This window comes from Grus americana, chromosome 1 (assembly GCF_028858705.1).
Source record: "Grus americana isolate bGruAme1 chromosome 1, bGruAme1.mat, whole genome shotgun sequence".
Taxonomy (NCBI): domain Eukaryota; kingdom Metazoa; phylum Chordata; class Aves; order Gruiformes; family Gruidae; genus Grus; species Grus americana.
The window spans coordinates 57,089,628-57,114,472 of NC_072852.1; the positions used below are offsets into that span (position 1 = coordinate 57,089,628).

The 24,845-nt window shown below is 38.6% G+C and overlaps 1 protein-coding gene across 5 annotated transcripts in view; it reads left to right on the forward strand.

The window, feature by feature from the left end:
* The window catches only part of MRTFA (myocardin related transcription factor A), a 95,978-nt gene that overhangs the window by 19,991 nt on the left and 51,142 nt on the right, over positions 1 to 24,845 (forward strand). Inside the window, exons 2-5 of one of the 5 annotated variants that reach the window (XM_054819304.1) lie at positions 8,003 to 8,086; positions 9,553 to 9,637; positions 10,298 to 10,468; positions 13,448 to 13,643. The exons of 1 other annotated variant lie outside the window; for it this stretch is intronic. The gene's annotated coding sequence lies outside the window, so the exon portion shown is untranslated. The remainder of the gene's footprint in view (positions 1 to 8,002; positions 8,087 to 9,552; positions 9,638 to 10,297; positions 10,469 to 13,447; positions 13,644 to 24,845) is intronic. 3 more of the 5 variants (XM_054819293.1, XM_054819313.1, XM_054819322.1) reach the window with 3 other exon arrangements.

The window sequence follows — 24,845 nt, forward strand, 5'->3', positions numbered from 1 at the left end:
TCTAGTATGTCCTCACCAAGGAAGTACTGTGGTGTTGTCATGGTATGTGTTCTGGTGACAGGGCTGCTTCTTATTGCTTCTTACAAAGTTTTATTTGTATGAAGAACTAATAATCTGGCATTGCCAAAACTGATTTACATTGTTCAATGGGAAGGATTGATCTAACTGGCTGTGGAAGTTCCAGAGAGCTCCAGTGATAAATGCTTCAGATTATTGTTTTAGGTGAATACCAGAAACAACTTCCACATGCTTCGTGGTGACTAAAAGTTGTGCAAAGCTGAGACAGTCAGTCAAAGGAAATGTTAGCTCATCTTCAGGCTATAGCCATCTGTAGATGTTTTTCTTTGCCACCTTGGTCTGCACTTACCAAGGGAGAGTAACTTTCACTGCAAATGTCTGCAAATGTTGGACTTGTTAGGAGGAGGAACAAGACCTAGAGTTAAAAATGAAATATCCCAGGAGGCTTTCTAATCCCAGAGTGAGAATGACCTATGTATGTTTCTTGAGTTGCAGGTAGCTTATAAACAACTATGGTATGAATCCCTCTAACCATTTGGTGAGTGACAGTGGAGTGGTGAAATACAGGGTGACTTGGTGATCAGAATTCCTGGTTTTGGAAGAATATGAACTGTGTGAAGCTCAGGGTCACCAGGCTGCCGTGAAAGCCTCTGCACATTCAGCCCCATCTTGTGACAGACTGATGAAACAATTTGATAACTGGTGCCTTCTGTTTGTGAATTGCTCTTGTTGATCTCCCTTCACTCCACGCTCTGTGGTATATGTTGGTGGCTCTTGGCAATATGAAGGTCTTGCTAGAGTCTGAATTCTTGCTGTCAGCTTTACCTGCAAGATACTATGGATTTGAGCATGGTTGAGTCCTGGTTGCCTTATTGTGTTGGGCATTATATGCATTACATAGAGTTGCATGAGACAACATATTGGAAATGCTGGGGAGCTTTGGAGTGGCTTTATAGCCAGAATGCAATGCTTATGGTAAAGTGATTTAGACTATGTGAACTGTAGGATAGTAATTTGGATTGGAAGGATACCTCACTTGACGTGCCTGGTTCTTTACCTCCAGAAACTGAGCATATCCTTCTCTGAACAATATATCACTGTTTTGCTAGTTGGAAGATTTAATTAACTTGAACCCAAGGTACTGGTTTTTAAGAGGATAAAAAGGATTTCCTCATTCATATACATTATACCATCAATATGTGATTACAGTCATGTTTACAGGCTGTAAAAATAGAGAAGCTAGAAACTGCGAAATAGAACAAAAAGCTTCTAATCCTTAATGTTTGCACTCCTCTAAGTATAAGATAAAACACATCCAGTGGAGATAAAGGTGGTGGTAAATAAAGAGAAAAAATTGGAATATTAGCATAGTAGACTGTGATTTCAACACATTTCAACTAGTGGTAGACTTGGTCATTTTATAGTTATGAAGGCAAGGAGAGATTTCCAATGAAATTTAACTGAGGTAGTTTTGAAACTAGCAGAGGGCTTGAAACATGGGAAACACATATGAGCCTTTGTTTCCAAAACCTGACAGCTGGCCACCTGAAGGTGACATTGTAAATTTACCGGAGGCAGGGCTCTTCTCTTCTTAGTGAATAAGACATGATTAAGGGTCCTGAATTGGGAAGAAGCAATTTATTCTCGATGCCACAGGGAAAGGGATACTAGTGTTGGGAATGGATAAGAGTACTCTTTTAGGAAAAGGAAACTTGTAGCAGCACTTTGCATGGATACAAGCAAGACACAACAACTTTTGTTATGGTCAGAGGAATGGATATTCTGTTACAGAAATGCAAGAGTCTTATATGATTCAGTTGTTTGGATAGGTTTAAAAATTGGTATATTGGGAATATTTTACAGAAATAATTGGTTTTCCTGTATCAGAATAATGTTATTTTTATGGACTCAACCTTGAAGCTCTATCATTATGGCCTGCAAATCTGCTTGACTGAAAGAAGTAAAATAGAGGGGTTTAAAAAGTATTTGAAAAGGAACACCTCTGCCCATACCTTTTGCCAAAGAAAATAAGGATATTCCCGGAAATGACTCATTAGGTGGGTCTCTTCAGAGCTGATTCTTTTATCAGGGCTCAGCACAATAGTGGGAATTTTACTGCTGGAGGTGCAGCTTTTCAGACAAGGTATAAAGTCCCTGATCCAGGCTACCTCAATATTCCTTATCTTCAGAGGTACACAATGCTCTTTTCTCCTAGGCTGCAGTATGTTCCTATGTGTTGTTTGTATGTACATTCATTAAAGTATTGTGGGACAGAACAGTGCTGTTGAAATATGGTTATCTGCAAACTGTCACAGCATAAAAGGAGACTTGGCTTAGTGAGCTGTTGAGAAACATAGCTGATGCATTTTGAATTAATAAACTTGTTACCTCCGAAAGGAACTTTTCAGTTATCTTGGGGTAGAGGTTGCACAGCTGTTGAAAGCTGTTGAGCTTGTTAAAGCTCCTTTTTTAATATGGTATATCTTCGTTGTTGTGCCTTTGGCTTCTAACATGTTAAAAAACCTTTAGAGGTGATCTATCAGTTGAGATGGCAATCTCCTTAAACATTTAAGCAATCCAAAGTGGTTGTAGAAGCATATCTTGTGCAGTGAAACTGCTTCTGTGACAACTTGCCATATACAAGGTATGAGGAAGATTCAAGCTGAGCGGCAGTGGGAGGGGAGGAGATGGTAAATAAGAGACTTGCTGGAAGCTGCCTATCTGTGTCAAAGGGTCTGCTGGTTGCAGTTCTAGGCAGGCATTGCTGACTCACAGCTGAACTAACTACTTATGCTGAGTGCTTCTACTACGTTAACCCTTAGTGTAACTTTTGCTTACAGAAGACTTTGTTTATCTGTAGATGTCTATAGAAAAATATTACATGGATTTGTACTGTATTTGTTACTTCAGGCTGTGCTTCTGGAACAGAAACTATTAGCCAAGTTAAAATATAAATGGCATGTGAAGCATCATGGAATTATGTATCCCATGGGAGAACTGGGAATGCAATCCTTTATGCACATGCTGGCATATGTTCTAGGACAGTGGATTCCTTTTTTTTTTTTTTTCTGCTGCTCTTAGAGAACTGAAGAGCAGCAAGAAACAGTTTCTGAGGGTTTTCGTGTATGTTTTGTTTCAGACCCAGACTCCTCTTAATTTTCTTCTCCCTTATCACAGCTACACATTATCCTTGTAGGTATGTGTACCTTCAAGGATAGGTACACCAAGATAGATGGGTGTAATGACCTTAAACATCTTGACTGAATAGTTGTTATTAAGTTACTCTAAATTAAAATGCAATAAAAGCTATTAAGGATATGTGTGAAGTATTGGAACATAAGACAGATAGGAAAGAATTTCTTGTCACTTCAGTGGAAGGAAACCTTACGTGGTAAGGTGTTAGCAAAATATTTTGAAACAATAATTAGGTTCTATTCAGACATGAAGCTTAATGGAACATTTAAGGTATAGTTATTTAATTTCTCTTTGTGCTTCACAGTGAATTTTCTACCTAAAATTCACATTCCTTCTCCTTTTTTTCCCCATGTTCATCAAGGCATCGACTTTCTTTAACTATGAGAGATTACCTGTGACTGACTCATTCGTTTCCTTACAAGCCAAAAAAAGGTCATTACAGAATCATCTGAAGCTCTTAAGTGTATCTTGATTTTTCTCAGTTACCTGTACTAAGATGCCAAGATAACTTTTCCGAACCCTGAGGGCAGGTTTAGAGCAAGGCCCTGATGAATGTGGTTACAAAAACAGAGAAAAAACAGGTGATGGACATACAAATCTTATGCAGTTTGATAATTTCTGATCAAAATTGTCCTTCTATTTAACTTTCATTTGAGATTATGATAATTGCTCCACTAGCTTATTGACCTTCTCTCTTGACCCATTTTCCCCAGATGAATTCATAGTTATCTTTGTCCAAAGGTCATGAAAAGCATTGTGTTAGAAGCCTGTGATAGTCCTGGTTTCTTCTCACTCCAGGCTTGTTTAAGGTGAGGTAACATTCTTTTAAATGAACTGTTGCATTTGCTGATTGTACGTTTGGACAAAACTTGTACCAGCTTGTCAATTTTTGGGGTTTATTTGATCTGGGATGCTTGCCTTCTACAAAGTACCGTATGTGCTGGGGGGGAAAGAGACTAGTTGGAATGTATGGAATTTCAGTATGATTCAAAGTCATGTAACAGGCATGTGCTTTAGGTATCTGAAGGTATTCCCATTACTGTAAAGACCAAGGGCTATACAAAACATGGGATTAGTTGTTGCCATATAAGCTGTTGATGATTATACTCACTTGCAAATTGCAGAGTTGAACTTTCTAAATGGTTCTAAGGAGCTGATTTAGTGCCTATTTGCCTATGCTCATTTACTGTTAAAAGATGGGAGTAATATTTTAAATGTTTTATTTTAAATAATTGTGTAGGTAATCGCTCCTGTAATTTTTTTATTAGGTTATATGTTCCTGTCTCCCTCCCCTTCTTCCCCTTTTCCATCCTGGATTGTCATTACATTGAATGCAGTCAGATTCAGGATTTATTTCAAATATAACTTATTATGATGGTCTTGCAGATTTTATAGCTGTCTTCTTACTACTGTGACTTTAAAATCATCGATAATGCTTTCTTGAAGTAATGTCATAAACTGTCCGTTTTAAAAGTTAATATTGTGACTTCTTAATTTCTTTAAGAAGTTAGGCATGTTTCCTTATCAAAAAGGGTGGTATTTTATTCCTGAGAAAGGGTTTTAAAGAGACAGGTTTATTCTGAAATTATTTGCTCGGGTTTTTAGTTGGGGGTTTTTTTGTTTCTTTTTTGTTGTTGTTGTTGTTCTAGTATATATCTGACTTCAGGAATAGTGTGACTCAAAGTTACATTTAATTACCAAGTGGTGGTTACTGCCTCATCCAGAACTTACTTACATGTGAAGAAGATTAAGTCTGTATTGTAACAAAAAGACCAAGACAGGAAATATATAGCTTTCTCTGATCTGTCCTTCACACACATTCCAATGAGGCTTGCTGTTTTCTCTTGTGTGTGAGTAAGAGGAATGGTTGTTAGAATAAAAACAACCAGTCTGTCTTGGATAGATTTGTGTTAAGAGACTTTATGTCCCAGGAGACTATAAATTTAGCATGCTGTCCAAAAGTTTCTGATGGAGCTATGAGATTGAGCATGATGGAGATGACTGGCCTGTTGCTGATGTGAGTTACTAAACAGCTAAGAAGTGGTAATCTTTTGAAATATTTAAAAAAAAGTTTTAAATAGTGATGAGCGAATAGTTGAGCTGGAAGGAGTAATGCCAAAGGCAGCTTTAATGTGGTGGCTTTAACAAGTTAGCTCTCGACACAGTTTTTGTTTATTCCTGATCAAGTTAACAAGATTATAACGCCCTTCTCCAATCACTGGTTTGTAATGTTCCTCTCCCTTCTGTTTCTCCTTTCCAGTTTCTCATTTCAGTTTGCCTTTGAGGTTTCAAGGTTCAGGGCTGATGGATGAACATTAGACATATAATTTGATAGCTTTTTTTAAAAAAATTCCTTTTTCATGAATTTAAACTGCTTGCTAAAAAAGTCAGGCCCAGATCTGGGCAGCTGTCTGTGTGAGTAAGGACTTCTGTTGCTGGTTTTGCTGTTTTAAGTATTAAGGGTAGTAATGGGCAAAGGAACTCTGGTTCTTTAAAGGGAGAATGCCATTCAGCAGGATTCTCAGTCTGTTCTACTTAAACAGTGAGTGGCTGCTTCACGAAAGAGATTACACCATTTCACGATAGTCACTGCTAGTACTTAGCAAACTGAATTCTAGCTTTGGGTGATAGCCTGCTTCTCTAATGTATGGCTTTCCTCATGAAAATTTCAGGTTTTCTGTAATTCATTTATATTGGGTTACTGTCAGCCACTTCTGCAAGCCGTAACTCTCCCTCTGCCACAGTCAGTACATTACCACAAGGTATAATGAAGGAATCTCTGTCCGAAGACATTTGGTAGTGCAATGTTCATCTTCCTTGCTGGTCAAATAAGCAACATCTTGGTTAATGCTTTAAATTTCATCTGTCTGTTCATGGTCACTGACAGTGCATGTGTATGTACTTCAGGGGGTTAAATGATGTTCCTGGACACTGTAGGAAAGATTTGCTTTCCACTTTGCTCATACTGCTTCCCCTTATATTTCCTTGTATCACCACAAAAATAAGCATACATTCTGCTGAAAATTGATAGTTTCCTTTATTTATGATGCATATGGATATTCAGGGTAGGTGTTAAAGTGACTTATTTCTCTCATTAGTGTCTCTAAATTCTTGGGATACGGTGCACCAGTGCAGTTCCTTTCCATAAGGATTACACAGCAAGAACGAACATTTAGGCCTGCATTTTTTGCCTAGTCTGGCTGCAAATCTAGGGCTGCATAGGTAGCATTTGAATATGAGAGAAGTCCAAATGAGCTGATTCTTGTCCTTTTAACAACACACTACTGGTGTAAGGAGTATGGAAATCAGATAAACACTACAATATCATCACTATAAGGGATTTTCCTGTATTGTTTAAAGCTGCCAAATGAGTTTCTTCTGCCTCCTTTGAAGCCCCAGATGTGTTTGTGAGGGGGAAGGAAGATATGTTGCTAAAACCTGCCATGCTCTTCTCTCAGCTGCCGAGCAGCTGTTGGGGAGTTCTTGCATCTGAGTGCTAGAGAAGCCCTGAAGTTATTTAAGATTGGTGGGGTCAGAAAACAGTTCTAAAGCAGTTTTGTGCACCCAGTTACTCATCTTCATGAATACTATTGTGGCAGGAGAGGATTCTGACTTGCTACAAAGGGATTTTTAATCTAAAAAGCAGTCTGTATTTTTGATGCAGAGTGCACTATATATTTAGGCTTGGTGCAAATACATGCAGTTACTTAGATGACCTAATGAGAAGTGATGATGAGCCTTGGGGAAAGATGGGAAATAAGGGAAAGCTGCTCTGGGGACAAAAGCATTGGAATTAGTTTGTTAAGATAATTAAATTATCTGTTGGGCAAATTACTTGAGACTCTTTAGAGACCGAAATTGAATTTCCTTTCTGTTGGGAGCTAGAATCATCTAGTGAGGAAAGATTTAATTCTATTTTTATCTCTTACTCAAGAAATATATGACTATAAAAGTTTTGTTCCCTATTCCAAATCATTTGAAACTAATCATCTGGATGTGGGAAACATGGCTTAATTTTTTTTTTTTTTTCAACCTCTAGACAGGTTGGATGGGAGGGCATGATCCACAATGGGAAAAGTCTGAAGGAGAAAGGGCGTTTCGTTTGTTTGTTTTTAAGAAACATACACTACCATCTATTTGGAAGAAGTTCCAGTCCTTTGTTACAGTAGCTCAGGCTTAGTGGTCAGCAAGGGGAGTTGACAGGTATAGGGGAATAGTGCAATTATTAAGAAAAAGGGCTGGTAATGATTGAAAAAAAGTGACTGATCTGTCAGCAGGACGTATATGTTTTTGGCCATGTTGTTTCAAAGCTGAGGATATCTGCATGTTTATGTTAACACTGGGTCTCCTTGTCCTTGGAATGAAATTGCCTCATCAGCAGAGCCCCTTAGGGGATTGAATGTCTACCCAAGACGTCATCCTCTTTTAAAAGGGGAAAAAACTGCCAGTTCTAGTGTCTCTGACCCCTTCCTTCCCCCCTCCCTTTTACTTACAGGCCATCCAGGGGCGGACCTTACTGCAAACTACACATCTTGCATTCCCCTTTGAGTATTCATTTTTCTCCTAGCAGTAATTTGATTCTGGGCTGTTCCAACTTGCCTGTAGTGAATAAGCAAAGAACTGCATGTTGAAAGACTGAGTTTTCTCAGTAGGCACAGTTTTCATCATGTAAGGATGAGAATTTCTTGCAAGTTTTGAACGAGATCCAAGTTCAGAGGTCCTCTTGGATTATTTTTTTAACATATCTATCTATCTCTCTCTCTCTCTCTCTATCTGTCTATCTGTTGAGGTGTTTAAGGGATTGTAACTGTTGAGAAAAGGATCAACATGACACTGCTGGAACCAGAAATGCAGATGACAACACTCCAGTCAGGTATCACCCCAAACATATCCCATGGGTAAATTTTGGTAGTGAATCATGGTTGCTGAACTATATAGGGAGTGCCAGGAGGCTATGTGACTTTGAGCAAAGACAAGTTAGAGAGCTGTGGTAACTTCATGTGCAGGTCGCAGATGGATACTAGTTGGACGTTAAATACTGATCACTTTTGAGCTTTGTCAGATAGATAATTATCTTTCTGTTCTTCATTTATTGGTCCCCAGTGTTAAATTTAAGTGCCTTTTGAAGATTAGAAAATTCCAATCAAATCTAGAACTTGTTTTAAATAAATTTCTTCTGTTTAGCTTTTGGCTGATTTATGCGGGTTTATTGTTAATTTTTTTTCTATGAAACATATTCTTGATACTTTGGAGAGATTTTAAATTACATATTTGAGGAAAAATATTTCTGCTTTGGAACTTCCCAATACTTGTTTTATATCTTGAAAGACCGTTTCCTTGAGAATGAAAAAGGTATTGTGTTTATATGACTTTGTGCTAAATTCTATAGTCTTTTTGTGATACTGTGCTTACCTGTTGGATTGATACAGAGTTGCATTTCTGATGTGTAAGACATGCTAAAGTGAGAATTATCTGTTAATGACAGTATGGTGTACTTCTGTAGAGCGTTTTTATCTGCCGCTTTACAATATTCTGTAGTTATGAAACTTAACAAATATGTACAGATATGAATGTCCTCTGTTCTATGGATGGGAACAGAGACTGACTGTAACCTTGGTAAGATCTGACCACAACCTAGTAGTAGCCTACGAGTTTGGGTTTACATTTGTGTACTCTTAATCTCTTGTAGAGTGTTGCCTGAAAAGCAGCACATATGTAATGCCAAAAGTGTCAAGACAGACTTGTTTATGAAAGTTAAATTCTTTTTCTTTTCCTCAAGTAGTGACTTGGAAAGAGACAATTAAAACAATAACTTCATAGTTTAATATAGGGGTTTTGGTTTTTTTTCAGAAATTGCTGGTTTTTTTCTGAATTTGTGGCCCTGATTTCCCCAACTTAGTGTCTTTTTAGAAGGTCCTGTATGACATTTATTTTATAGTTCTGACATATGGTTGTATTCTTTGTTGTTTAGAGAACCAAAGTACATTATTTCTACCTCCTGTTGTAGATAGAAAAGGCAAAAGAGGTGTTATGGCAGGGCTACATCTTAGATGGGATACATAGTTTTTGTTTCGATTCAGAAGGGTGTTTGGACACAATACATCATTCCTCTAGTCATAGTCTTGCAATTTGTGAATTTTGGAGGTAGGGTTTAGACATTAGTAAGGTGTTTGGTATTGAACAGGATGTGTATGGCAAGACCGTATCTAATCTGTCTCTGTTGTAAAGAAATTTTTTTCCTTGATATCGCACTTATTAAGTAAAGGCCTGAAAAAGAGGTTTACCTCAATGTGCTTTGTTTCTAATAGATTTTCTAATTATGTTAATTCTTTTTTGCAGACAAAAGGAAGAACCATGAAATTTCATTTCAGGGTTCTTGTAGCTGAATTTGTGCATGATATTCTGGGGAGACTCACAGAATAAAGTAAGACTTGTTAAAATCAGGGAAACAGCCATCATATTAGTATTGCTTTTTTTCCAAAACTTTATTTGTGGCTTTCTCGTTTCTTCCAAATTATGAAAACTCCTGAGGCTTGTGTTTAATTCTTAGGGTGAGAGTTTCTCCCACTAAAGAGTACTTGTATGTAGCTTTCGCTTAAGTCAGCTAACCTTAGTCCTAGATAATGCAGTGGCGTTCTGCAAGGTTGAGGCAATTTCCTGCCAAGCTTAGCTTACCTAATGAGGGATACAGATTTATTGCACCTCTTCCATCAGTGGCAGCTCTCTTTTCTCCTGGATCAACCACTGCTGGAAAAATATTAAGCAAGAAGCAGGCAAATGTTTACGTAAATGGATTCACAAGATTGGTGGGGAAATTAAGTGTGATAATGGGATGCAGCCATGTGCGTACTAAGTTTTAAAGATCAATCTTGAATAATGGAAGTGTATTACAAACTTCTAGATAAGGAAAATGGCTACTTGATATTGAGACCAAATTGTTCAATATTTTTTTCTTAAATTAATATTTAGTGACTTCAGCTGCTGTTGGTTGCTACTGTTATTTGGCTTAATGAGGTAATTAAATTCTGTTGTGCAAATACTTGAGACTTTTTAGAGACTGAAATTGAATCTCCTTTCTGTTGAGAGCTAGAATCATCTAATGAGGAAAGACTTTACTTCTCAAGGCTTTGTGGTCCTGATGTTCATCTCCAGAAGCCCTGCTGGAAAGATGGAAACTGGAAACAATTGTCCCAGTCAACTCATCAAGGTTTCTGAACAGCCATTGAAGAAGTAGGAGAATCATGGCCTAAGCTGGGTAAATAAATTACGCAGATAGACCTTACACAACTTGCACTCCATAGACCAAATGTTCTTAAAGCATGCGGGTCGTAAGACTGTGCTTATTTAATGCTTGGGTACTAATGGGAGTCCATTCAAGAAGTAACAGTATCTGAAGCTGTAGTTGACATAAGAAATAATGTTTGTATTCCATTAGCAACACCTTTGATGCTAAATATGAGAGAAGATTCGTAATATTTTAGAGAGAGAACCGAGGGGGAGGATACACCTTCACGATTCTGGGAGCAGAATAGCTTAAGCAGGGACTATTTCTTCAGAACAAGACATAAGTGAAGAAAGAACAATATGACTAGTGAGGTGCACATTGTATTAACCAGAAAAAATTAAACATACCTGTCAAACCGAAAAAGGGAAGAGTAAAAAAACAGTACAGGTGATGACAGCTGAGGAAGGGAAAAATAAAAGTGAAAATCAAGCTGAAAACACATTTCAAAAAGGCAGTAGACCCAGAAAAAATTGCGAAAATAAGAGCAGAAACTTAACTGCTGTATTTGACATCTCATTGGACTACTGAACTTGTTTGAAGAACTATGGTATTACTGACCCAGTCATTCAAAAAGCAGTCATACACAGTGAGGCAAAATTCTACATTCATATTCAAGAATACAGTTTTGAAAATACCCCTGTGCCAGTTTGTGTGTTTTCATTCTGTTGAAAATAAAGCTGATGTGCAGGTCTGTCTATACCAAGCTCTTAGCAGTGGGAGCTCCCTTATTAGTGTTTTTCTTCAAGAGTCACTTGGTCCATTTTGCTGCCTTGACTCAGCATCTGATTAATTTGTTTTCTTTATATTTATTTGCTGATTCCAAAAGCTTGCTGTTTTCTTCCCATTATCTACTTCAACCTAATCTCCCTGTGTAGCCTCTTTTTGTGCTCCCCTGAAGCCTCGTGTTATTCATGTCACTTCCTTATTATCTCATATGGAGATCTTGCAAGTTCTTTTGCTGTTGGTCGCTGTTTGGTCAAGATATGGACTGAATAGTTTGTTGGTACGACCTGGCTTTGTTCTGTAACAGACTGTTTGGCCCACTGAAGGAATGAGTCATAAATATTATTTTCTTTTTTTTCCTTAATGAAGAGGGAAGAGTGTTGGAAGAACAATTTTTTTGACACAGTCTACAAACAGTAACACTTTGAACTGTGTTTGAACAGCCATATGAGGGACTCATGCAAGTTAGGGAAATCTCAGGAGTCTTGGGTGTACTGCTGGCCTCTATATGCAAATTTTGTCCTTAAATGGCAAATACAAACTTTCAAAGATAATTTCACTTTCTTCTTTATTTTAGTTATTATTGTTCAGAAGTTTCTTTTTATGACTTCTAGCAGGTGGCTGGGCAGAAATGTGTGTGCGGTACACATACAGAGGTGCAATCAGCCAGATAGATAAACCCTAAATTTCAGATCATTTTTTGCAGACATTTTGCATGGATGGATAAGAGTTATGGCCACTTAGGGTCACTGAGCGTCTAACAGTGCATTGCCAGAATTAATGGCTGTTATCACTTGGCCAAATGGCTACTTTTGTTAATGAATTCCATTTTCCCTAAATTTTGCTGTACTTCTTTGTTTACTGTTCTGAGTAGCATTGGTTTGTTTCTGTGCGCTACAGTGTGGTTTGCGCTGTCTTAGTATATGTTGCAAATTATCTCTCTGTAATCTTAATTTTTTTTTTCCTGTGAGTATACTGAAAAAACCGAACATCTCTTCAACACAGTGATCTATTGGATAACGTATTTGGGCTTTGATATGTTGTTCCATTGACCTGCTGAAAAAAATCTTAGATTCTATTAGAGATCAAGCCAGGTATGCAGAGCAGGCTGTTCTGAACTGTTAGAAGTGCAGTTTAGATGAACAAGAGGGTTTTTCCCATGCATATTTAGAGAACAACAGAAGTGTTGTTTTGAAGTCAGCACTGTAAATGAGCATAGAAATAATTCAGTTCTATATAGTGGATAAAACTTGACTTCTCTGGTCTAATTTGCTTTGTATCCAGCTGGTTCTGGAAAAGGAGCAATCGTTTCACCTGAAAATTAGTGTCATCTTGAAACAAACTTCACTCATTTTCAGGGGAAAAGTTGCATTTTCCAGCTATTTTAGCAGATTAGGGATATATTAAACTCAATTTAGGACAAACCGATGCTGATCCCATTCATTCTTTCTTTCAAAGCACAGCTCTCAGAGTCTTTCTCTTCTCTTTTTAAAGGATTTAAGTTGAAGTGCTTTAGGGATGTCAGCTGCTAAACTACTTATATTGAGAAGAAAGGGGACAGCATGTCTGTGTATTCATAGAAGGTAGGTGTCCCCCTCTTCAGCTCAGGTGTGACGAAAGTCAGAGCTGCAGGTTTTGTGGTTGGTTTTCTCTTTTTTTCTGTTTTAAATAAAATTTAAATTCAGTGCTGGCTTTTGTTACTCATAAGAATAACCTTTCATTCATGCACTAAAGTGCCTTCCAACTTCATCTTTTTCAAGCACCTGTTAGTAGGGTTTTTTCCTTACTGTTTTCATTTCCTAGCAAGAGTTTTTTCTAGTTGTGAGGTTTTTCCTCTAGTTTTTGGCATTTCATTTTGTTTGAATAGTAGAACTTAAAATTCCAATCATTATTTTTTCTTCCTCCTTTTTTTTTTTTTTTACTCACCCAACTTGGGATTTCAAGATTGCAATGAGTTCTTGAATCAACACAATCAGGATTTTGGTTTTGGATGGAGAGTGGAGGTGAGGGGAAAACATTCCTACCTTTATAGTTTTCATAATCACCACTTTAAAAATAGAACTTTTGATTTCAGTTTGGAATCTATGGCATTTGGAAATAGAACCTTTTGTATCTAGGTAGCAAGTTCCTGGGGAGTGTAAAGAGTTCCCTCGTTGCTAGTGCAGTTCCCCGAGATGTGTATATTCTGAGTAGTGATAAAATGACTCTTCCCTGGCTTTTAACCAGAATCCTGCATGTGATCCAAAGACCGAACAAAGTTATGTGAGCTTCGTCGTCATCATGCAGTGGGAATTCTTTCCGAAGCAGCAAATGGGATGTTCCTGAAGTCAGCTTTAAATATGGAAATTTTTATGCCAGAGCTACTAACTGCGTGAAGTTCTGAGTTGGCTGTTATAAGACATGGAGTGAGGAGTGCACAACTGTAAGCTGCACATTACTGAGTTATTCCATTCATGAAAGATTTGAACATAACCTTTTGCTGCCTTTTATCCCTGTGATTAACTATTGAGTAATCAAATTGCTGTGGTGTTGTGTTAGCCAAGCTAAAGTTAAAGGATTGTACTGAAACTAAATATATAAAGGATGCTTTGCTTTTTTTTTTCTTTTGTCAAGAATGACAGCCTACAATAAAGGCTACTCATTAGAATCACTTAGTTGAACAGTACCTATTTCTACTGACAACTTTAAATTTAAACAAGAAAGTGCTGGAAATATATTAAAACCTGGAGTAAGTATTTGTTGAAGTGTTAAATTACCTTTTAAAAATAGTAATTTTTTCTCTATCTGCTTTGAAAATACTCTGTTCATTCATTTTATGCAGCAAGTGTTACACTACAGGTTGAGAAAGGGGGAGTAGGAAAAAAACCACTCGGGCAGCTTTTTGTCTTTATCCATTCTGTGAACTAAGATGAACTTGGAAGGGCACACACAGGCTCCATTTGTTCTAAAACAACAAAGATGTGGTAGACACAAAACAATTACTCACCGACTGCTTTGTTTCCTAACTTTTCTTACGGCTCCAGCTTACTTTAAGATATAACTATTGAGAAATAACTTTAAAGGAGAGGGGGGTGTGTGTGCATTTTAACTAGTTTCCAGTCTACATACTAAGATTGTCATCATCATACTGCATTTTTTGTATTGTTCACCAGTTGCTATTAAAAACTAAATTAAGCTTTAAAATGCATGTAAACTCATGTCAGGTTTCATATGCTGTAACTTTAATCAAAGCAGAGTCTTCCTTGCTGTGAAATTAATGCATTATGTATAATGGGCCCTATTTAATTGCTGTGATCACATTCTGTAAGTTACCTGTTAATTTACATTACAAATATGAATCAACCTTTCTTTAGGAACATAGTTCAAGTGCGTGAGCAAAATGAAGTAAAAAAGAATTATTTAAGTCAGCTTCTTATTTGGGGTCTTTAGGCATGATTGTATAAAAATTACTTAATGATTATTTAAACAGGCTCAGACTGATCATAGTCATCTTTGTGGCCTGCCACTAATTTAGGTTCTGGATTAATATCTGAACGTGTGTTATGCTGAGTCTCTCTAAACTGGTATGATGATTACACCACACATGGTTTGCCTAAAGGGATACAGTGCAGACACACATCCGTTCTGTCTTCTAGTTACCTGGTTACTCCTTGCTCTCTGGTGTTTGCCAGATTTAAGAGATGACTAATGTTTAACAAAGTGCTCAAGTTTCCATTTCTGTGTGATAGCAGAAATTTACATTAGGGTTTAGATTCAGGATTTTTTTTTTTGTTTGTAGTAATGAGATCCATGTCCAGTCTACATCTTGATTATAGGCATTAAAATATGTATTTTTTTATATCTAAGCTTTGATATGAATCAGTCTCTAATGTATGTCCAGAGTTGTACAGACCAGTGGTGGAGATTGTAGGTAACTGTTAAGGTTTTGGGAATGTCTCTGATGTTGTTTGACATTATGTGGAAACTGACATAGATAAATTTTACTATTTAACTGTTTGCCATCTGCTTTTACCAGTCTCAAATGACTCCTGCAGCACAACCCCTCCCTGCCCCCCAACCAAACAAAACCCAAACAAAAAAACCCCACAAAAAACCAAACCCCAGAACCTGAGGTAACCTACAGCTTCCTGTCACATCTGGATTTTCCTTGTTGCTGAGCTGATGCACCTCAGTTCAGACTTACAGCACCCTCTGCTGTTCTGACCTTAGGGCTCTTCCAAGAAGAGACTGACACTTGTTTCAAATTGTCTTTTCAAATGGAGAAACCTCAGCTGGTTATCTTGAGGCAGTCTGAACTTTTTTTTGTTGTTTTTTTTCCATGTGACTAAGGAAACATGAGCCCTGCTTTATAGAGGTGAAATCTTTATCTTAATGGAAGAAATATTGTTCCCCTCTCCCCTCAATTTGTCAAGAGAATTTTACTAATGGAATCAATATAGGAAAGTAGTTTAATTACATTGGCATGGCTCCCTTTTGTGATTAACCTTAGTGTGGTTTAAGAATGTTGTATAACTTAGCAATAATTTAAGTAGGTGAGGAGTCATAAAGAAACAGAACTGGAATTACCCTTCAGGGTCACAGAGCCCACTCCCCTGCTGTTGCAAATAATCAGGTCATATACTCCCTTCATAATTTTATTGAGCACCATTTTAAAAAGTGTTAGATTTCTCACTCGCCAGCAACACATACTGGAAAGCTATCCTAGAATTTCTCTCTTTGTTTAAAAATCTTCTAGCTTTACATATGAAATGAGCATGTGTGCCAGTGTCTTTTAGTCCAAATAACTCTTTGTAGTTAAACTGATGCAAATCTTAATGCAGGTGAAATATTTTCACTAGAAGCTGCATCCACTTACAATATGCTTAAGTAGGCAAGTGCTAAAGTAGTGTCTGCTAATGTGACCTGCTGAATACTTTTTTGTATCTTTCTATCATGATGCTTATTTTAAATCAGATCCTCTAAGTAATATTAATGATAGTTCCTAGGCATTATGCACAGCATTGGAATCCCAACAGGTTAGGAACCTATTTAATTATCCAGTGTGAGAAGTAGGTTGAGAAATGTATTTATGGTTCTTTGTAGTCTTTTCCATTTTCTTTGCCCTGATTGTTTCTTCTCAGAAATGAGTGTATCCCAAATAAAGAAGTTGCAGTTTCCAGTGAAGCACAAGCTGGCTTGATTGACCTGTAATGATAAGTGACCTTGAGATTTTTTTTTTTCCTTTTTATTTATTTTTCTGCTGGAGATACTCTCATTGAAGCTGGTTTTCCTTGTCTACATCTTTAAATACTTGAGATTTGGATTTTGCATTCACTGATGTCAACTCAAATTAAATATACACCTCTTACAAATAAATTGAGTAGTTTTGATTTATTAAAGTTACTATCAGACACTTAGGTACCACCAGTTAAAAATTACAACTCCCAAAACTTTTGGTTAAGCTCTTCAGAAAGTACCTTGAGCTTGACTTATTGCAAAACACTCCCAAGGCTTAGAGCCTTCAATGTTCTTTAACTAAAAGCTGAAATAAACAGAAAAACACTTTGCAGTACATCTTTGCTGACCCCATGTTACCTCAAACTAAGCAAGAACAAGATCCAGATTAGTAGGCTCCTTATGGAGAAACCTCTATTGCTAATCTTATCTTGAAAATCCAGACACTAACATGTGAGCGTCTGGAACAGCGTAGTGTATTAAAGTGGTCTCTTGGGCAGAAAATTTTCAGCCCATTTAAAGGTCAAAGCATCTTTAAGTTTAAGCTAGAAAGTTACCGGGAACCTAAATGGACCAGAAAAGAATAGCAATTTTAAACAGAAATGCAGTGTTCTACAGAAGTTTAAGTTGGTTTGGGTTTTTTTAAAATTTTGATTTCCATATAACTTTAAATGTACTACATACAATCTCATTTTAGTTTTTTTTTTTTCTCTTTTGTTATGCTTTGTTTTCTTCTCCTCCTTGTGCTGGGCTTTTGCATTATGGTGGCACACTAAGTGGCTGCTTATAATAAGAGACTGCTCCACTCCTCCCAGTTTTCCTCGGAGAGAGGCACTCACTGTTTGCTGTAGTTGTTGATTTAGTGCCTGGGAAGAATGAGGTTTTTTGGACCACTTCCTCGTCACTCTCTCGCTAAGGGAGCCTGCGTCATTGAGAAATGTTTAACCTTCTGGCCCTGAAGCGGGACTGGAAACTTTGCTGCAAAATCTAGAAGCTAAAACTAGATCTTGAAAATGTTATTTATGCAAACTACTCTTTCCTTTGATTTAATTAGGACAGTAGATTGCAGAGCTTGATTTAGAGTTTTGAGTACCTAATAATTTGGAGAGTGAGCAGAAGGGAAAAATTTAGTGAAGAATGGTGAGTTACTGGTTTAGGGGAGGAAGAGAGAAGAGTTCTGGGGGCAAAAGACCAAAAAGTGTGGGAGGACTGCATGGGGAAAGGCTGTCCTAAGATATAATTCTGGGAATGTCAAATGCTTAAGTAGTTCTCTCTAATTTGTGTAAGGAGGCCGGCTATGCATAACTTTATTCATGTAACTTGATGGTTTCAAGATGCTGATAGCAGAAGCACAGCCTGAAAAAGCATTGTGGAACAGGAGTCTTCAGACTTAACCTTGAAGCATGAGTTGGTTTTGGAGAGCTATGGACCTAAATTGTGGTGGGAGCTCTTATTTCCAGAGGTTTGAGCTAATAATAGATACTGTCTCTCCCTGTAAACTTTGGTATGACTACTATATGTCTGATTTTTCCCAGACTGTCCACCTTTTTCCCCCTTCTCTGCTCCCCCTCCCATCTGGACCACGGGGGTTCTTCCAAGACTTGTGCAGAATTTCCAGATGTCTGGCTGCCCTGCTGTAACTACACCCCAATAAATGAGACAGCAGAAGACATTCAGAAATCACAGACATTTCTGCAGCATAATCATAATAAACCTGACATATCTTGAAAGTGTTGTGCTTTTGCAAATTAAATGTATATTGTGATTGTAGTACAAAGAGTAATCTTGGTGTGTCTACAGAGTGTTGGATGTATTGTATATGCTCTGGCAATCTACACAGCACATACTTACATGTTTATCTTCATGATAGTCCAAAACAGAAATGTGTCAGCTCTGTCTCTCAGGGTCTAACCTCTTTAGGGTAAAGAAATTGAAACTAAAAGGAAGACGCTTGTCTCAAGGGTGAAATAGCAGGAAATGGTTTGAACTGACCCAATGGATTTTTACGACAAATGGAAGGGAGGAGAAAGGGCCGTACTTTTCTTTACTCCTCTGTTTTTCATTATTAGCAGCTCAGAGCATCTGCTGCTTAGCCCCAGCTAGCTTGGATGTAAATTGGATGATTGGACTCTTTTCTGAGCAGTCTAATTCACTTTTGAAAACAAAGCTGTTACAAAAAATTTTCTGCTCTATCAGTGAGCTGAATTAACTCACCGAATCTTCTTATGAAACCTAAAGCCATCAAAAAGAAGGAATGATGAGAAGATACTAGATTATTTCATCTGTCTTGAGTAACCACTCAAACTATCTGTACAGAATAGTGAAACTGAGTCAGGTAGAAGAGAACCGATTTCAACTCTGAAGTCATCAGTAGGATGAGAAAACTGCTGAACACTAGATCATGGAACCAGTAAAGAGTGGCAGTGGCTGGGCAATTAGTCTAAAAGAGAGAAAAGATCAGGCGGCAAGGAAGAATACAGAGTGTGTGATAGACTCAAATAATTAAGAGATATATGAAATGTATGGAGACTCCACAACCTCCCTGGGCAACCTGTGCCAGTGCTTAGTCACCCTCACAGTAAAAAAGTGTTTCCTGATGTTCAAAGGGAACCTCCTGTGTTTTAGTTTGTGCCCATTGCCTCTGGTCCTGTCCCTGGGCACCACTGAGAAGAGCCTGGCTCTGTCTTCTTTGTACCCTCCCTTAAGGTATTTATACACATTTGAGGACAAATGGGTGGCCCCACAAGTGCTGGGTAGAGGGGAAGGATCAATCACCAACCCTGATCTGCTGGGAACATTCCTCCTAATGCAGCCGGGGATACCATTAGCCTTCTTTGTCCCAAGGGCACGTTGCTGGCTCATGTTCAACTTGGTGTCCTTCAGGATCCCCAGGCCCTTTTCTGCTGAGCTGCTTTCCAGCCTCTCGACCCCCAGCATGTGCTCGTGCACCCTCTGGGCCCAGCCATTCAGCCAGTTTTCAGTCCATCTCACGCTCTCCTCATCCAGCCTGTACTTCTGCCAGCTCCTCTATGAGGATCTTGCAGGAGGCAGCGTCAAAAGCCTAAGTCAGGGTAGGCAAACATCCACTGCTCTCTCCTCCCCTACCGCATCTGTCTCTCCACATTGTAGCTCAAACCTAAAGATGGTTTTGCCCAATAGCTGTCTTGCTGAGGCAAAAATATTTTCTGCTACAAGACAATTGTGAGTTTATAGTAAATTCTGGACTTCCTATAGCATAGTTGCCAAAAGTAAGCGTATGGCAATGTCTATACTGTTAAAACTGTTTTTGTTCTAAAGAGTTTGTTTGTAAGTGACTTCTGTTAAGTCAGCTGTTAGATGTGTTGGGAGCGAGCAGCCAAGTCCTGTTGGATCATAAGAACTGGCAGGCATATAAAAGCTATATCTTTTTCAGTTGTATGTCTATTCAATTAGATCATCAACCTGTTTGCTTTTATGCGGTCCCACTTTAATTGTCCCTCTCTTGTGTCTGGATTCGTAAAATAGATTCAATAAGCAAGGAAGGATGCTAGGATTTCTAATTCCAGTTCTAACACACAGACTGTGTGTTACATGTAACTCTCTCTACTTGTTTTAACCCAGTTTATCAAACCAAAGGATTTTAAATAGAATTGAATTGTTTAGAATCCATAAATGGAAGGTTCTAACCAATGAGTTCTGGTAACTCATACCAAAGTGACAAAAGAAGATTTTAAAGGGGTGCCAGACAGCTGATGAAAGATAGTGACCAAAGAGCTTCTCTGCATATTGTTTCAGGTGAGCTCACAGATTTAGGAGGAGGGAAGCAGAATGGAAAGCTGAGGCCCAAATCAGAAAGTAATGTTCCAAGCACAGTTATCTTTACAGTTACAAGAGCTTAGGCTGCGTGCCTTTCAATGCTTTTAAGCCAGTCGGGGATTAAAACTCATAAGATTTGGCAGGTTTTGCTGGGGCAACAGATGAGGATACACCCTCCCAGTTACTTGCCTTTTCTCTTTGCTTTCATGGCCAGGATTACCAGAACTCTTGGATATGAGAGAAAATATATTTTAAAAGAAATCATGGTCCTTGCAAAGGAGACCTGTGTCTTTGCTTCCCCCCCTGGTAATCACATAGGTCAGATCAAAACCATGTGTAGTATTTTATTGTATTTTCCATATTCTCTAAAATCTTTTCTGCCTTAAACTCTTGCCAGTGATGGGCACTTGAAAAATTGCAGTCTTGTGTATGTGGAAAGGTCTTTGGGGCAGAGGTTTGGAATATGGATAAGTGCAGGCTAAGTTTAGGATGTAAAGCTACGGTTTTATGTTTTGCAGCAATTCCCTGTGTGTTTGAACTTACGCTGAGGTACCAAGCAGTAAAAGCAAGGTCACTCACCCTGGTTTTCAGTCAAGGGAGCTCTTATCTTTCTGGCTCTGTCTGTGCAAAATTACTGTTTCTTGCTTGAGCCTGTTTTTTGGTGAGCTTTTTTCCCATCCATAAATGGTTCTTTTCAAATACTTGGAAAATAGGATTTATCGTGAACTGCATGAATATTTTAGGTCAGTTCAGATTGTTTGGGGAAAGTACTATGTTTTGGTCTGGTACCTGTGAGTATTGTGACCAAATCACTGGGGAGAGGTACAAATGATGTATGAACTAGGAGAAGTTGTACATTTCATACCAAGAGTCTGTCTTCTATTATAGCCTTGAACAGCTTCAAGGAAAATAAACCTTTGGTTTGGTTAATGCAGAATACTATTTACTTAAAAAATTAATCTATGGAGAAAGAATGGTAGTACCAGCAAAACTGCATCTTCCTGAAGTGACAGGCAAGTGAATGCCATGAAGGTATTAAAGGACTCCTTCCACTGTAGTATAACCAGGATATGTATCCTGCTAATCAAAAGCTGAATAATTTAGTGGCATGCAGGTAAAAACTAAGCCAAATCCAGTCTCACTCTGTCTGCCTCTTGAGATTCATGCTTTATGTTGTAGTTAAAGTCTGAAATGTCTGCACATGTGGAGGGGGGGATAAGTCCGTACTAGATCCTGGAAGCCCTTTCCTTCAGTATCAGTGCAGTCCATTCCATGAAATTAAATGGTTGCGCACCTTGTCATTGTCTCAGGCTTATTTTATGTTGTAGCTAAAGATTAAAACTTGAACGTGCTATACATTTTTGTATTGGAAACATAAATTCAGTTGTCGAAGCCACCATGAAAGCTTGAGATTGGCATTTATCCAGGGGATAGCTGAGAGTTTCAGCACCGAAGGAGGAATTTGAGCATTTGACATTGGAGGTGATTTATAGATCTTTGGCAATGCAAGAACTGAATTTTACATTCTAAGGACAAAATTATCTCCTGCCTCAAAATATCCTGACAATAGCTTTTTTTTACTGTGGGGTGAGATGAGCATCTGTGACAATGGAAAAGGGGACCACCGCTTTCAGTGGCAGCTAACCACTGAATTGGCTTAGCAGTGTCATAAAACTTCCTCTCCTACTTTATCTCATCCGAGCCTCCATTACTATGAGTCTGTGACAAAGCACTTGAACCATTTTTGGAGAAAAAGTTAACAGTCAACCCCCCCCCCATCTAAAATTATTAATGTTGGCTACTAACATATTAAATGAATGGGATGATTTATGGTCTTTTTAGAATTATACCTCTATTAGTGCATAGTTATTTCAAGTTGGGAAGCAGTCTTCTGCAACCATAAAAGGTAAATAGACATTTTAATAAAAATCTAGATTCTGGGATTGCAATTCTGTATCAGATTAAAAAAATAATTGTCATACTGAGCTTCAACAATGTTGTTATTTCCCATGTAACTGACATGTTTGGAGAAAGAACAGTAGCTTTGTGGGCAAAAGTCACAATCCTGTAACAAGAGTTTACCTAGTAGCTATTCTGTTAGCATAAACTGCAAAGCAAATAAAAGGTTTGCTGATCCTTTCATAAGTAGTGCATGAACATCAAGTGCAGCCTAGCTGTTCTCTCTCTTACTTAGGTAGTTTAAAAATAGATTGCATTTTCCGAGTGTTTGCAGGTAGCCCCTTTGTGCAGCAGGATGGTTTGATAGAGAAGAAACCTTTTATTGCTAGAAGATGAAAGGATGTGGGAGGGAGAAGTGTGGGATATCTTCTGCTGAACAACCACAGGAATTAGTGATGTAACTTCTCAAACTCTTAGACGTGCCTTAACATGGGGGAAGGGTATCTTTCTCCTGTCCTTTCCTAGTTATTCCCTCCTAAAAAGAAATCACTGTTTTAAGACAAATTCAAATTGCCTCCTTTTCCACTCTGTCCTGCTCACTACCCCTCTTGGTCTGGCAGCCAGAACTACTTCTTTTTTCCTGCTCTTGAGAGCAAACCCAAAAGTTTTGGGGTTTCTGTTTTCACTTGTTCATAGTGATTTAAATTAAAGCCTAGAATATCTGCAACAGGAAATGTTTTGAAAAGTCTGGTCTCTTGTGCTCAGTGTTCTTCACTTACTTCACTTATACTTAACTCACATGTTGGTCTTCCTGCAACCTCTGGATCTTCCTGCCTGTGTGCAGTGCTGGTAGTGGGGAAATGCACATCTGCACGTGTGTGAGCACATCTGCCTACCCCTGGACATGTTAAAGTTATTTGGGGTGCATGTGGGTGAATTAGCAGACCTAACTGTAAGTGGGAAGGCTGATAAGAACAATTTTAACTTTGCTGAATCTTGGGTGACTGTCTCTGGCTTGAAACCTTTGACTCTCTTATATCAGGTAAACTAGTGCTCTTAGGTAAGAGCAGGGAACTATTACTTCCTTTGGTCTTAAGTATTTTAGAGCAAGATGGGTAATAGCTGAACTAAAGGAATATATGGGAATTCTGTTACAATTCCAGCTGGAGCAGCTCTCAGTTAAGCTCCTCCACTGGAGATACCTACCCCACGTTTGAGATGCTGTACTTGAAGTGTGAGCTCTCACTCTGAAGCTCCTTGGCTTAGCAAAGGTAATTTGAGCTAATCTTTCTAACTTTGCACTGGAACAGAGTGAGAGCATTCACACAACCAGTTCTGGGGGCTCAGCAGGGGGTGGTAACTTGAAGAAAGTAGTAACTTTGAACTATAAAGAAGTATGTGACAGTGTTTGCATCTAGCCAGAATTTATCAACCAAAATGGTAAAAATAACAAATAAAATGTGTTTGGATATGTGTTTTTCATTTACTTGCTTGTTTTTGTTAGGCTTGTATGCACAGTGGACTACAGTTATCTGGGAACTAGCTATAAAACTTTGTTCTCTTAATCTCTCTGCTTTCCTCCTTCCCTCTACTCTGAAGTTTTCTGTTGTGGACAAAGTCCTTCCACTACATTAGCCAGAGAAATCCACCTACTAGTTGCATTTCTTCTCTTGGATAGAAACCTCTACATAAGCAACACCATTTTGTAGTCAAGGAGTGCATGTGCAGCTTTCTGGAGGACAGCATTGATAGAACTGTTGCCAGTGGTTTTCAAAAGAAAATAAAACCGAAGTAAAAAAAAAGAAAAGAAGGTGATTTAACTGACTTGTCTTTAATAGTTCCGCTGCTTTCTTTGGCTGCATGGATGACACATTCTGAGTGGGTGTAACACTGCCATTTAGTAATATTAGGAGCATGTGCTGCCTAATGCTTTTGTTTTGATATGATCTAAAGTAGGTTAGACTTCTGAACCGTTTCCTTCTCTTCATTACCCCCAGCATCTTTAGTACAACAGGTCCTGGAGGGAGGGAGGGAGGGAGGGAGGGAGGAAAGAGGAGAGGATGGACCATAAGTGAACCAACACCTCTGTTTCCCTTCCTCTCTCTCCTTCCCCCCTTTTCTGCCCTTGTAGCAATATTGCCGCAGTCTCTTTGCAGATGACCTTTGGTCAGCAACACTGACCAAGTGAGTTCTTGGTTTGGGGAGGAGAGACATGCGTAAAGCAAAGGTTTTGGCTTCCTTCTTCTGCCTCTCCTTACTCCTCAGGTCTGCAGAGCCTGGGAGAGAAACAGGGCTGAGTGACTCGGTGTTAGGGCAAGGGGGATGGGGCATTGCTGCTGCCATCTCTCCACACCTCACTTACAATGTTGACTTGCCTTGCTGGTTGGAAACTGCTTATCTACGGAGTTAATCAAATGCAGATCAGCATTGCATTCCTTGGGCTGAACTGATTCTTCTCACTCCTGTGTTTTGCAGATAGGGATCGCAGATTTCATATGTGTGTTTTCAGGGAAAGGCAAAGTGACATCTTGGCTGAATCCCAAGGAATGGGGTGGGTGGCAGACCTTATATATGTGCTGGGGGTTGATTTGGCTCTAGCTGCTGTGTAAAGTTCACTTTGGCAGCTGAAAGATGCAGAGAGAAGCACTTTCAGAATTAGAGACAGTGAGGTAATGAGAAAGTGACATAGGAAAGGAAGTGGTGGGGGGGAGGGGAG